Source organism: Melozone crissalis, unplaced genomic scaffold (assembly GCF_028551555.1).
Source record: "Melozone crissalis strain CALT ecotype California unplaced genomic scaffold, PUWL_Pcris_2 ptg000017l_1, whole genome shotgun sequence".
Taxonomy (NCBI): domain Eukaryota; kingdom Metazoa; phylum Chordata; class Aves; order Passeriformes; family Passerellidae; genus Melozone; species Melozone crissalis.
The window spans coordinates 5,701,217-5,714,896 of NW_026535795.1; positions in this window are offsets into that span (position 1 = coordinate 5,701,217).

The window sequence follows — 13,680 nt, forward strand, 5'->3', positions numbered from 1 at the left end:
ACAGTGTAGCATTTGGATGCCCTCTTAAGGATGCTGGGTTTGAAAGTTTATCTTTTCTCATAACCCCAGAGAAGCTCTTAGAACGGTTGTCAGATTACAAGTCACACACAACCAGAGAGCTGTGGAGTAACAGGAGACCCTTCCCAAAAATACATCTCCATTTCCCACATGATTATTTCTTTGAGAAAGAACACACATTCTGTGAAAAGGTGCAACCACATACTGACCACTGACATCACCATCCACGTTTTGGTTCAATTCTTCACCTCCATCATCCCACCAGTTCTGTGCTGTGGCTCATCAGGGCCCTGCTAAACAGGGGGAGGAATTTAAACATCCACAGAGCTGCTATAAATTTGAATGAATACGAATAGTTTCTCATCTATGGCAATTTGCACCAATCAAGGCTGTACCTTCATGTATCCGGCAATCTGGAGGAAAGAGTCTGCCTCCTGCCAGGCAGTTACTGACACATTTTTAGCTTCCCTACGCTGGCTCTGCCCTCCTCTACTTTTCATTTCCCACCAAAGAGAAAACATAAAGGAAGTGATGATGAACAGGCAGCTGTGGTCAACAGAAGAAGTAGCACGATCGAGAGAGATCCTATCTAAAAAGTTCACACAGGAACAGCCTCGCTGGCATTGAGAACAGCAGAGCCTGGAACAATATCACTGAAAAACAAATTACACACAGGCACTATCCAAGTCCAAACCAGTCAGATATTTTTGATATCCTGCAGCTTCAAAGGGGATAACAGGCAGTTGAGTGCTAGTGCTGAAGATCACGTTAGCCCCACCGGATTATTCAGGTCATGCTAAACAGCAAATTCAGTGGATTAAAAGAGTTCTCATTCCTGCTGTGCACTTTTAACAGTCTGCGAGTTACACAGAGGGCTGAGGATGCTGTGTACGTCGCACGTCTTGTGTAGCACTTTATAGTCAGACAAGCTCAGCAAGGGGCATCTGCCTTCCTAAAAATTGCCATTGACCCACTCCTGTTCAGGAACACTGAGAAACCAATGGACTCACCCAGCAGCTATGTGAAAATCTCTTTGCCAAGCCATGCAGAACTCACTTTTGTGTCTGCAGTGCATCGGCGCTGTATTACCATGACAAAACCAAATTGCCAGCATTGAGGACAGTCTTTGCTAACACAACAGCCCTTCTCTGGTAATAAACTCGTGCGCACAAATGACGGCACAATGAGGGGATGTGGAACGGCTAGAGGATCTCTCGGGCAGCAGCCAACAGCTTTTCAGCCTTTTTCTTGTCTGACCCTAGTCATTCTCCATGCAGGCGCTAGTGTAAAGTTCAGCAGCACAAAGCTTGGCCAACATCGGGGCGGTGTCATTGTCTCACATTAATGTACAATTCCTGCAATTGCCTCAGAACAAAAGGCAGCACGGCCCCAGTTGTCACTGCCAAAACATTTTGGGGGTTCTGCTGTGTCTAGCACTATCCTTGCTCTTATTATGGGCCAGTGAAGTCATGGGTGTTTCTACAGAATGTCCAAAGTCTGTGTGATACCAACCCCACTAATACTGAAACCACCCACAGCAATTAAGGCTGTATTTCAGATGTCAATTACAAGTCTTTTGTAATCATTACAAATGGGGATGTACTCAGGCAGGAAGAGAAGCACCCAGGTCTGATCCAGCTCCTACCACCTTCTTCACACCTCCCAGCCCAGCACAACAGACAGAGCTCCCCAGGACCACTCTGTGGTGACCATTGCTCACTTGAAAAAGGAAATCCTTCAATGGTTGAGTGAGCAAATGGCAAATAAATTAAAAGAGATGCTTCTGCCTGATTTTTCAAAATGCCTTCTGGTGAGGTGGAATCTCTTATGTCTATCAGAGTTATGAACTGTGAAGATCTCTTCCTTCAGGGGGAGCAGCAATGGGGTTTGCCCTCTCCTCCACTGCCCATGCTGGAAAACTACTAGGAATTAAATATCATTGAGACTTCTACCTCTGTCAAAACTGGGAGAGATTAGCTGACAGGCTTAAAAAAATATTATGGAAACTGGTAGACAGAGACACCTACACACTGCTTCATATGGCACAGAACTGCTCTTCCAAAAAAAAAAGGGTCTAAAGATGAAAATGGTCAGTCCCTGAGCAGGTCAAGACATGGATACAAGCTTGTTGGTAGGGGCTGATGGGTTCCTTGTGGAGGCAGAGAGCTCTCCTGAGATTCAATGAACAATATAAGAGAAGGATTTGGTTTAGACTATAACGCTAAGTTGTGCACAAGGGTTTGGGAAGAGAATTATTCCCAAGATTAAACTCAATCTACAGTTTCACAGAACAACTTTGACCTCACAATTAGCATATTATGGACTTGCACCCAAATCTATAAGCTGAAGTAGCCTTTTTTCCACCCATAATGATCATCTTACTGGTGTTTTAAGAGAGAAGAGAACAAAATTTTAACAGACACTGAGCTCCCACAGAGGGCATCTCAAGGGTAGGAGAAGGCAAAGCCAAACATTCATCACCAGCAGATCAGGGAGCAGATGGAAAAACCACAGAAAGAGGTTGCACTGAGTTTGCTGTTTCTTTAAGTCGTTGATGGATTCACACATGATGCAACTAGACACAACACAGCACTTGCATCTTCCTGCATCAGTGATTCTGCAGACATAGATCTTCCCACCCTCCTTTTCCCCCTTCCAAGGCCCAGATGTAATTTTTGTCTGCAACTGGATACAATCACTTTCTTCACACAAGCCCAGCAAAACAAAACATCCCATTTTCAGTTCATGGAGCTGCCATGGCAGAAATAAATATTATTTTGTTTGTTGGGGTTTTCTTTCTGGTCACTGTTGTTTTGTTTTCCAAAAATCATTGTTCTGCAGAACTATTTAACACAACACATTCCTCCCGATTTGAGACTTTGCAGTTAGCTGAATAGTAGTTGGGTTCTCAGTGAAGAAGCCAGTCCTTCCAAGCCAAACCCAAATTTCTCTGAAATCTCAACCTTTAGACAACTTCTTTAATCAAAAAACCTGAGACAAGCACTCTTCCCATTTCTGCAGGAAGTGACACAACACAAATCTCTGCAGCACTGCCATGATTTGCAAGCAGAAGGTGGGTGTCACCTTTGGGTTTGCCCCTCTGCTTGGAGCATGCCATGGCTGAGGGAGGGCTGCTGGGCACATTCCTTACTCCCTGAACTCTGTTTGCAATTGGCATCTGAATTTCTTGAGAGACATAGAAGCACCTGGCTGCCTGATACCCCAGAAGTTTAGGATAAAACTGAGAGCAGAGCAGCAGCCTCACACCCACCAGCACTGCGGCTGTATTTTCAGAAGCACTTTGCTTGACGTTGCTGCTTTCAGGAAGGAGAGGAGTCCTTCTTGGAAGAGAAACCTCTTAAGTTAGGGCTTTATGGTCCTGGCTCAAGCATGTGTAAAGGAGCCTGAGCTCTCTTTGCAGGGGGCAGCTTCAGGAATTAGCCTCTGTTTTCTCCTTCTCTCTCCCTTCCCACTTCAATTGCCTGATCTGGCGGTAATTTTCCTCTCTCTGGTGCCTCCCTACCCATCCTTTCCTTCTCTCTTCCCACCCTGTCAGCCAATGACAAAAATAGAGATGAGAAGAGACACAATTGCATAAAAGAGGGGATTTTTCCATCTTTAATCGCAGAGGGGGATTGGTTTGTGCTCTGCCTTGCCGCAAAAGCTTTGCAGGTTGGGCAGGTAAGATTTGAAGGGAGGCTGTGTGATGCATCGAGCTGAGCTGGCCCTTGACCCCCAGCTCCCTGCCTGCTCTGCCTCCAGCTTTAGTGGAGGCACCAGGCGTGAAATGGCACCAGCAGCGCTGCTTGGTGCCTTTCTGAGCAGCCTTTGAGAGGAGGGAGCAGCCATCTCAAATGTGCTCTGTCCGTGCTGTGCGCATCCTCCTCGGGCACACCTGAGGAGGAACATTGCTCTGGGTCTGCAACACTAACACAAAAAACACTTTGCTGTGCACACACTGGCTCTGTGGCTCAGCAGATATAATGCTGTTGTACCCCAAGATCAGTTTCTATTCAAAAAACCTCAGTTACTGATAACTTAAGAATGAAGGAAAAAGAAAAACTAATCATGCTTACCTTGCTTTTTGGTGGGTTAAGCTTGGGGGGTTTTTTGTTCCTCAAGAGCACTGGACTTTTTGTAGCTAAGGAAAAAAAGGAAAATACTGTAAGAACAAATCAAAAGAAAAAAAATTATATCAGTATGCCATTTTTTAAAAGCTCTATAGGCTTTATTTTTATCTTTGCATAGTATTAGAGCTGTTCAGATTAAATTTTGCAAAAAAATATTCTCCATAGGTGTATCCTCATTTTTGTTGGACAACATCAGTTCTTTGATCTTTATTCACTTGGAGAACTGTTCTTTTCCTTCCAGCTCTTTGCTTTCTTGCCTTTTGCCACATTTGAAACTGAGGCTGGCCCAAACCTCCTCCAAGACATCTCATCATTTTCACCAGGGCAGTTTATCACCAAATTCAGGATATTTTTCCGCTCCCCAAGAGAACAATTAAAACAATATCAAGTTAACAAAGGATGAATTTCAGGTACCAACATCACAATCTAAAAGATGATCCCTCATCCAACCAGGGCAATTTCATGCATTTCCACCAGCACCATGGCAAACTGCTCAACCATTTCTGAATGCAGAGGTGGGTCCTCTGACCAACATTGCCTTGCCCTTGCAAGCAGGGGCTCATTGCCTTTTTTTTTTACCTCCATTTTCAAGATTTCCAAGAGGAACAATCTTGTCCTTCACCTCCATAGTCACTTGTACCAGCACAAACCACAGGAAAGCCCCAGGAGGAGATGCCAAGCCCATGGCACTACTGGCCTAAGGGACAGCTCACCATGCTGAGTGTTTTATTGTATATTCCCCATACAAAAATAATTGATCACATCTTTTCCAAAGATCACAAACAGCTCTCAAAATTAACCATGAGGAAGTAGACTCCATTCAGAGATTTGGATCAGCAAAATATGAGCACAAAAAGAAAATCATTCCCATTATGGTATTCTTTTAATAAATGCTCCTCAGTACGGCTACAGGAAGGATTTTCTCTAGGGTACTTTGGTCTGGACTTCTTAAACACGTTTGAGAAATTTCCCAAAACAATTTTTGTAGAGAAATGGATCTATCAAGATTAAAAATTTCCCCTGAAAATTCACTGTCAATATTTTTTTAACCTACTTTTCTTCCTCACTCCCTCCCCAGGAGCTCTTTGTCTCACATCAGTGCTCTGCCACTCTTGGATCCTATGAGTCCTTCTGCCTCGATGCTTCTTGGGATAAAATGATCTTTCCCAAGAGCTCTGATAGGCTGCTTTAAATCAGCTCTTTCTTGATTCATGCATTTCACAATTCTCTCTCCTCTCCATTCTTGCAGCTATGATTACTGGTGAATTTAAATTTTATTTTAAAAAAGCAACCAAACCAAACCAAATACAAAACAACAAAAACCAAGCCACAAAGAAACAAACAAAATACCCACTAAAAGGCATCCTAAACCTCTCTTTCTCCCAAAATATCCATCTTTTCATGCCGGAAATGACCCCCACTGAGCTGTGCTCAGGATGGCAGCAGGGTAGCCCGAGCCAGATGGAAGCTGCTGAAGACCTTGGAGATCAAGCCACCAGCCTTCAATCTTGACATTTGGTCGTGGGTGGCAGATTTTTTTCCTTTCACACTTAAAAATGTTGCAAACCACAGTAGTTCTCTTTGATGGGGAGCTGGAGGCTGATTAACCTTATCTTCTTTTGTTCAGAAACAGATGTTGAGACACAATTTCCTACCCACTCTGGCCAGAACTGGTGCCTGGACCATTGCCCAAATCAAAATCTGACATCCTGAGCCCTACACCCTCTAGAGATGTCTAATGGGGTTTTGGTGCCATTCAGGACATGGGAATCAGGGGTAAATAAAGTTTGCCCCTTTCTGTGCTGCCCTGAGAACAAGCCCTGACCATGTCCACATTTTTAGCGCTGTAACAGAACATTTTCCTGATGGGCCAAAGAAATGAGCCCTGTTTTCCACTCATGCTCCCCCCAGGACACGATGCTGAACCAGCAGGTCCTTTCACATCACAGGTGGCAGGAGATGGGACAATGCACCTCCTTTTTATTTTTTTCAATAAGGAGGATCCTTCTTCTTCTGCTTTCATTAAACCATGTGCCTGCACTGCGAGCTCAAAATGACACTTTTGAATAATTTAAGATAACGATAATAGAAACATTAAAAAAAACCTCTCATAGAGACCAAGCCCAATTTCTCTCGCAGCTTCTGAATTAGTTTCTCACTTGTAGCCATTTCTGCTCTATCTTAAGAGCTATTAAAAAAAAAAAAAAGTCACGATAGATATTAGGAAATTACTAATGCTTTTTTGAAAACACCTATTGCTTAATCTTCTGCAGGACTATTTCTGGATTCCTGCGCAGCTTTCATCTTTACCCTGAGTGTTTTACAAGGCACCTCGCACGCGCACAGCCCGAGTCCAAAGAGGACGGGTTGTTTTTGTGCATTTTCCCTGCAGCTGTTTTCTTCCACTGGAGATGATGCCTCACTGGGTCAGGACTGTTTTTGGCTTTTTTTTTTTTAATTTGCTTTAAGGGATGAGCTTTATTTACCAGACAACATTAACCATTTGGATTTCCCAGCTCCAAAATTCCTTGCAGGCATTCTGAATATATTAGGGTGGTTTGTTTTTTGGTGGCTTTTTTTTTTTTTTTTCTCCTTGCTTTTAAATTCTATTTTTAAAGCCCATAATGCTGGGATTGACACAGCTGGGGACTTTGCCGCTTTTTTCATTTCTTTCCTTTCAGCGAGGGAGAAACACAAACTACTCCTAAAACACCAGGATCAGGACATCATAATTTTTTCCCCAGCAACATCTGGAATATTAAGAGACTGGAGTGGGATTGGAGCAGCGTTGGCTGAACCAATCTCCAGCCGGAGCCTCCCCCTGCTAGCGCGAAGGGAGAAGCAGCCGGAACGTGAGGAGCAGCAGCCGCACTCACCGCTCCGTGACTCCAGCTCTATGCCTGCGCCTCTCCATTGATTTATGGGGCAGCTCATTTCCAGACCCACCTCCTTCAGGAGGAGGAACTTCAACTCGATGTGGATAATAGGGTCCTATAGCCCTTAAAGCACTCGCTGCTTCTTCCTGGGGTGGGGAGGGGAGGGTTACGGCAGAGAGAGAAATATTCCTCCTCCCTTTGAACGGGTCTGGAAATGAAGCGAGTGAGCTGATGCATTTTTAATTTAAATAAAATAAAATGGAAAATGTGAAGCTCATAACCCAAAGCAGAGCTTGGGCTGTGGAGGAGGAGATCCCTCACCCCGTTCCTGCCGTGAAAGCCACACAATGGAAGACGCGCTCGCCTTCCGCCCATTCAATCTCTGCCTTACATCTCTATATCCATACACACATGCCCCACAAAGATATATTTTCTACGTTAAGCCTATGGATTACTGGCTCAGGCCCTCACAAAAAAAAAAAAAAAAAAAAAAAAAAAAAAAAAAAAAAAAAAAAAATTAAAAAAAATGTTTCCAAGGCAACGAGCCAGGGGTTGCTATGGCATCTCGGAGCGAGCAGCTGGGCCAATCCCGCTCCCTTCGAGCTGGGAAGGCGCAAAGCCTCTAAATTTAATGTCAGTGCGGAGAGGAAGGGAAGCTGTTGAGGCATGCATGATGCTGAGCGTGCGCTTGCTAAATGCGGACAACATGGCCCCCATGATTAGGACCAGCACACTAATGAATATTCATTGGGCTGATTAAAGCAAAGTCAATTAACTACTTGACTGCTTGATTTTTTGCTGGATTTTAGTCGTCTCTTTTAACCATTTTGCCACTGGGGATGCTCTCGTTCTCCCCTTCATCTCCCTCTTTCCTCCTCTATATTTCCTTCACTGGCACTTAAGGTTCAGATTTTTTTTTCCCTTGTCTTTATGCTTTTTACTGACAATAACCCATCCTCCTCATATTTTACGGCTCACTTTATCTCACCAATAAATCACATTCTTCTAGGGTCACTGTCTTCCACTACAGTTGCAGGTAAAGTAGAAGGTCACAGTTTTCCATCAAATTTTAAAATCTTACATGCGATTTGATTCCAAATCCGCAGCTAAGCAATAATGCTGATTTTCTGCTTCACAGTGGGATTTCCCCCCATCACCACAGCCCTTTGTTTTATAACACAGGAGATTGCTGTGATCCAGGTCAAGGGCTGCAGAATATTTTTTTATTTTGATTTGTTAGGTACAAATTCCTTCAGACAGACAACTCAGACTGAATGTTCTAGGAAACCTAAAGGGATCCTAAAATAAAACAACAATTCATTAAAGATGGTTTTCAATTTAGAGATATGTCTCTCCCAGTGCAGTAGTGATGTAATAAGACTGTGAAGAGGACTGCATATTTTATAAAGATCATTTTTCAGAATGTGCCTGAAAACTAAAACATGTGATTGAATTAAAAATAAATGAAAAATTTTTGGTAAAAAAAAAAAATTGTCCACATTTGTGAATCCAGCCCTTACAACCTAGCCTGGGAAAATACATAAATTTTCACCATGTTCTTTGGCTTGTTCTGAAAACTCTCTCAGATTCCTGTATTATGTATACAGGGAGAGATGCATTTGTATGACAGTTATGATTCTCCTGGAATGTAGTTATTAATAGTTTGAAGTAAGAGATCTGATGGAAAGCTTGGAAAACCTGACCATAATCACCCAGCATTTGGGTTCTCGCCTTTGTCAGCAGCTGAAGGAAAAACACACAGCAAAAGGCAGAGTGTACAGCGGGGTAGGGACAACACTGTTTTCAATGTTGTTTGTTGAATTCAGCTACATGTGAGCAAAAAACCAGAGAAAAAATACCAAGAGGAATAAAATGAGAGGATAACTCTGTGGGGGAAGTTTGCATTTTTTGTAAGTGCAAACGAAAAAGTGTTCTATTCTATTAACTCCATGGATGCACTGGTTTCTCTATTATTTTGCAGGATGATGCATATGTTTACGCTGGTTTTTAGATACACAGTTATAGAAACAGACAGTTGCTTCTCCACCAAAACACAGGAACCAGGGAACGGCAGCGCTTCCCTACACAAATCGTATTTTGGGAGCGCGACGTGGCGCTTCCCCACAAACCCGCCGCATGTCCACCGTCATTAACACCATTATCCCAACTTTTAATCTGCTCATCTGCAGCCCAAGATTCAGCCCTGTTTGGGCTCAGGGAGTCACCTCGGCCGGGTGGGGAGCGCTGCTGCAAGGATGAAATCACAGGCACGAGCCGGAGCGCGCGTCCCCGGATTGCCGAGATGACGCCCTTCTTTGCAGAGCTTTATGTTCCTGCCATCAAATCCAGGAATCTGCATAGCAACACTCAGCTCCACTTTGCATCCACCCAAATCCAAAGAAAAACCCCCAACAAATAATTACCCATTTACAAATTAAGAGAGCAGCAAAAGAAAAGGAAGGGGAGCGTGTTGAGCTGCCACATTCAATTTAAAGAAATATAGACTGGGGGCTCTGTTTCAAAATAACATTTTTTCATCCCTGTGCAGTGGAAATTTCTTCACAGGGGGCAATGTGCAAGCATAGATGTACATGAACACAAAGAGAAGTGGAGTAATTCCATTCTCACAAAAAATTTAGAGAATTGGATTCAAATCCTATGTAGGTCACAAATGAAATGTAGTCAGCAACCTACAACACAGGGAAAAAATGAAAAAAAAAGACAAAATCCTAGCCCAGTGCCACACAACTCAGCAGTCTGCAATTCCTGGTCATGAGAGGCCACAGTATTAGCCAGGCAGGGTGTTGCAGGTCAGGATTAAGATGCATTAACAAATTCATGTGGAGGAAGCTGGCCCAGCACCTGCCTATAATTTGCCAATTCACTTTGTCCTCCTTCCACGTGAATCAAATTCTCTTTTTCTACTTGGAGGATGATATTTTTTTTTTAATAATGTTATCCTGGGTAAAATGTACATCCCTAACCTGTGAAAAGAATTTTAACTTGAAATCTCTATATCTATACACAAGAGCAAGAGCAACATAAATATTGTACTTATATTGTGAATGATACCAACGTAAAAATGCTCAAAGACATGTATGTGAATATTCACACGCACATACAGGGAAATGACAGTAAACTGCTACTATTCTGGTTCTAAGATACATTGCAAATTCAGTAAACTATTAAAAAAACTTCCCCACAAAAATACAAACCGAAAATCTACATCTGCACAATGGGAAATATTCTGAGTGCAAACCCATTGCGGGAACAGTAAATTCAGGGTTAAGTCTCTGGATTCCTGTCTGACACTCTCAGCCTTTCATCATGTCTCTATGAATTTTTATTTCTGTACTCTGGGGTAAATTAAGGCTGATGGTGTCAATACGGGGTTTTGAGTCCGATTTCAACATTTCTCATGTTTCGCCTTTTTAACTCAGACCCTTTAAGTTTGGGGTTTTCAACAATTTAGGAGGGAGGCTTGGGGTTTTTCTAATCCTCTTTCAAAATGCCATATTTTCCAGAAGGCTATTCCCCACCGAACATTGTGTCAGGACAGTACCATTTTCCCAGGCAGAGCAAATTCCTCCATCCTGGAGAGCTGATGCTGAATGAACCCCAAGAGAAGGAGCGCCCCGAGGCTGCTGAGACCCTGAACTCCTACATCTCCCTGCTCCTGCAAAAAAAAAGAGCCCCCCCAGAACCCTCCAGGACAAGCCTGATGCGTGATGCGTTTGAGATTAAGAACGTGCTGTGTCTGGGATTAAAGCAGAACACGTTTGCAGCCCTCGCAGTGCTAACCAACCAGAGGAGTTATCTAATACAGGATTCATGTGATTGCTTGAATAATATTGCAGGAGACGCCGCGTCCCTTCCTCCCTGCGTGCACAGCCCTCCATGCAGGCACACACATGGTATTTCTAATAGGATCTCTTCTCCCCTCTCTCTCTCTCTCTCTCTCTCTCCCCCGCTTTCACAATCTGTCGCTCTCCAATCTGCCCACTCTGCTCTATTTTCCCATCCAATATTCCCCCTCTAACACCTTCCCCTCCTCTTCAGCCCCCACCCTTGCTCCTTCTCCCCCTCCTCCAGGCTCTGGAGGAGCCGCCTTAGCCCTGGTGCTGAGTTTTGGGTCTCTGGACATTCAATGTATCTAGCAGAGTGATTAAAAAGAGGCAATAAGGGAAAAAGCAATTTCTCCCCTACTGCTAGCATGTAAATAATGTGGTAACTAACGAAACCCTCTAAAAATTTGGTGACTAATTTTTTTTTTTTTTTGGCTGGACAATGTTATTAATACTTTATCTCACTTGGTGCTATTTTATTAGAAACTTTACTAACAAGTTCACCATTGCTGCATCCTCTTTGTGGAGGGGAAACAGCAGCAGAGGGAAGGGGAAGGCTCAGCTAGAGCTCCCCAGCAGGTTGGTAGTATAGCCTGAAATAAATGAGGTCTCCTGGGTTCCAGTCCAGTGGTCTAACCATTAGTCTCTGACTAAGAAACAAATGCAGAGGCCAGAAAATGTATAAATTAAAGCAGCACTTTGCTTTTCCTTTTAGTCTGTGGAATAATTACAAGATGCAGATGTAGCTAGAAATGCCTGAGGCTCTGGTGATCCCAGGGATACATTTCTAAGATCAGGCTTTACCTCCAGACCATCCAGCTGCTCTAAGGTGCTGTAGGAGCTGTTCACTCTGGCTGGAATTTGGCCCTAACCTGGGCAGCACAGGGCTAAGCAGAGCAACTGGTTTAAGGAGTTCAGGGGAAGCATCAGGCTTTATCTAGGCCTGGCAGGATTATGGAAATAAGTATTTAATTTCCCAGAAGAGAACAAGCTCGTGGCCAGCTTATGTGTGCCCACACATGGGCACCAACATGGACACACGGGAACACGGGAGAGCTGCGGCATCGCACGCAAGGAGGGGAGAAAAGGTTTGAGGCAGTGCGTGAGGCAATAACAGCTCTTACCACGAGGAAATATTTACATTCACACTCTTAACTTAAAGGTTGTAGGTGCCCCTTGAGTTGTGCCATGCTGCACAGCCTGTGGGATGAGGACAGCTCTGACCCCGTGGAGCAGTGAGCATGGATTGCAGTGACACTGGGGAGGGGATGCAGAGCAAAGACTGCTCTAGGATCTAGGGACATAGAGATTCTAGAAGATTAGGACATTCAGCTTCCCTTTCTTAAAGATAAAAGCACCTGCCAGAAGGAAAATGAACACTGCCCCCATGGAGAAAGCATTAAACCCTTTAGAAACTGAAGCCAGTCCTGCAGACCAAACAAACACTGCATTTAACCACAAAAGGAATCCAAAGCTCCTTAAAGGTCCAGAAAGCTGAGTTAGGTTCTCCTTCTCTCAACTCACATCTACCACACATTTTTTTTTAGACAGAGTAAAACACAGGGCAGCTGATCTCATGGACTGCTGCAAAGCAACTCCTGTGTTAGAGAGCAACAGACAGGAGCACCACAGAGCTGCTCTGGGAGAGGTTTGATCCAAAGATCTCCTGGTATGGACCATGGTTGGAATCATGATTATCACTGGAGGAACCTGAGCTATTCAAGATGTTCCCCTGCATGGAACTTCTCCAGCACCACCAGGCTGTCCAGTACAAGGGAGATGTGAATACACAGGAAGTTCAATAAAGGGCCACAAGGATGCTGAAGGGCCCAGGTTTTGTCTCCTAAAAGAAAAGGCTGAGAAAGCCAGGACAGTTAAGAAAAGGCTCAGGACATCCAATCTTCTTTACCAGCAACATGGGCTTCCTGCCTTGAGCAAATACATCTTCATAGAAACAATCCAAGAAGAGATCAGACATGATAAAGATATGAAATGTCACAGCAATTTGGAAAAGCTGAACCCGAGGACTCTAAACTGGTAAATATGACTCGCATAAATAGCGGGAAATATTTGCAATTCTGTAAACATACACAAATTCCTAAGATCTGTGGCAGATTTCTGAGGTGTGACTAATTCACTCAGCACAAAGGTGACACTGTTGTGACAGAGCATTGCATCTCTGAACTCTGAAACCAAGATGATACCATTTACTACTCTCTGGGGTTTGGTTGTGAGTGATGTAACTTTCCTAGGCCAATAGACTCAAGTTTGAAAAGCAGGCTAGAGAGAGTCAAAGCCTCCAGGCTTTAAGTAAGGTCGCATTCATCTCTTTAGGGTGCATGTGAACTCAAAAAACCCAGAAGAATTCACACCCTGCTGTCTCGTCCTGATGAAAGGTGCAAGAGGCTGTGCATTGCCTCCCTTGATATTGTGCCTACAAGACATGAAAACCCCTCCAAAATCTCAACACCTCAGTGCATGGACTGCCCACGAGGAGATCCCAGCTCCAAGGAAACCCTGAGATGCATCACGACACTCGAAGTGCAGAGACCTTCCAGGCTCAGAGGAGCCCATCTCTAAGAGACCCCTCCATCCCTGCCAAGGATCTGCCCTTTGACTTCACCCACCAACACCTTTGTGCTGCTCAGCACCTGCAGAGCTCCAAGGCCCCTCTGTGCTGAGCCAAGCCCTTGCAAGGAGTGCAGGTGGGAGGCAGGAGCAGCACAGGAGCGCCCTGGCACCGGCTCCCTGCAGCCCCGGCAGAGCCACACGCGCGCGGCGCCTCCCCAGGAAGTTGTTTGTATTCTTGGG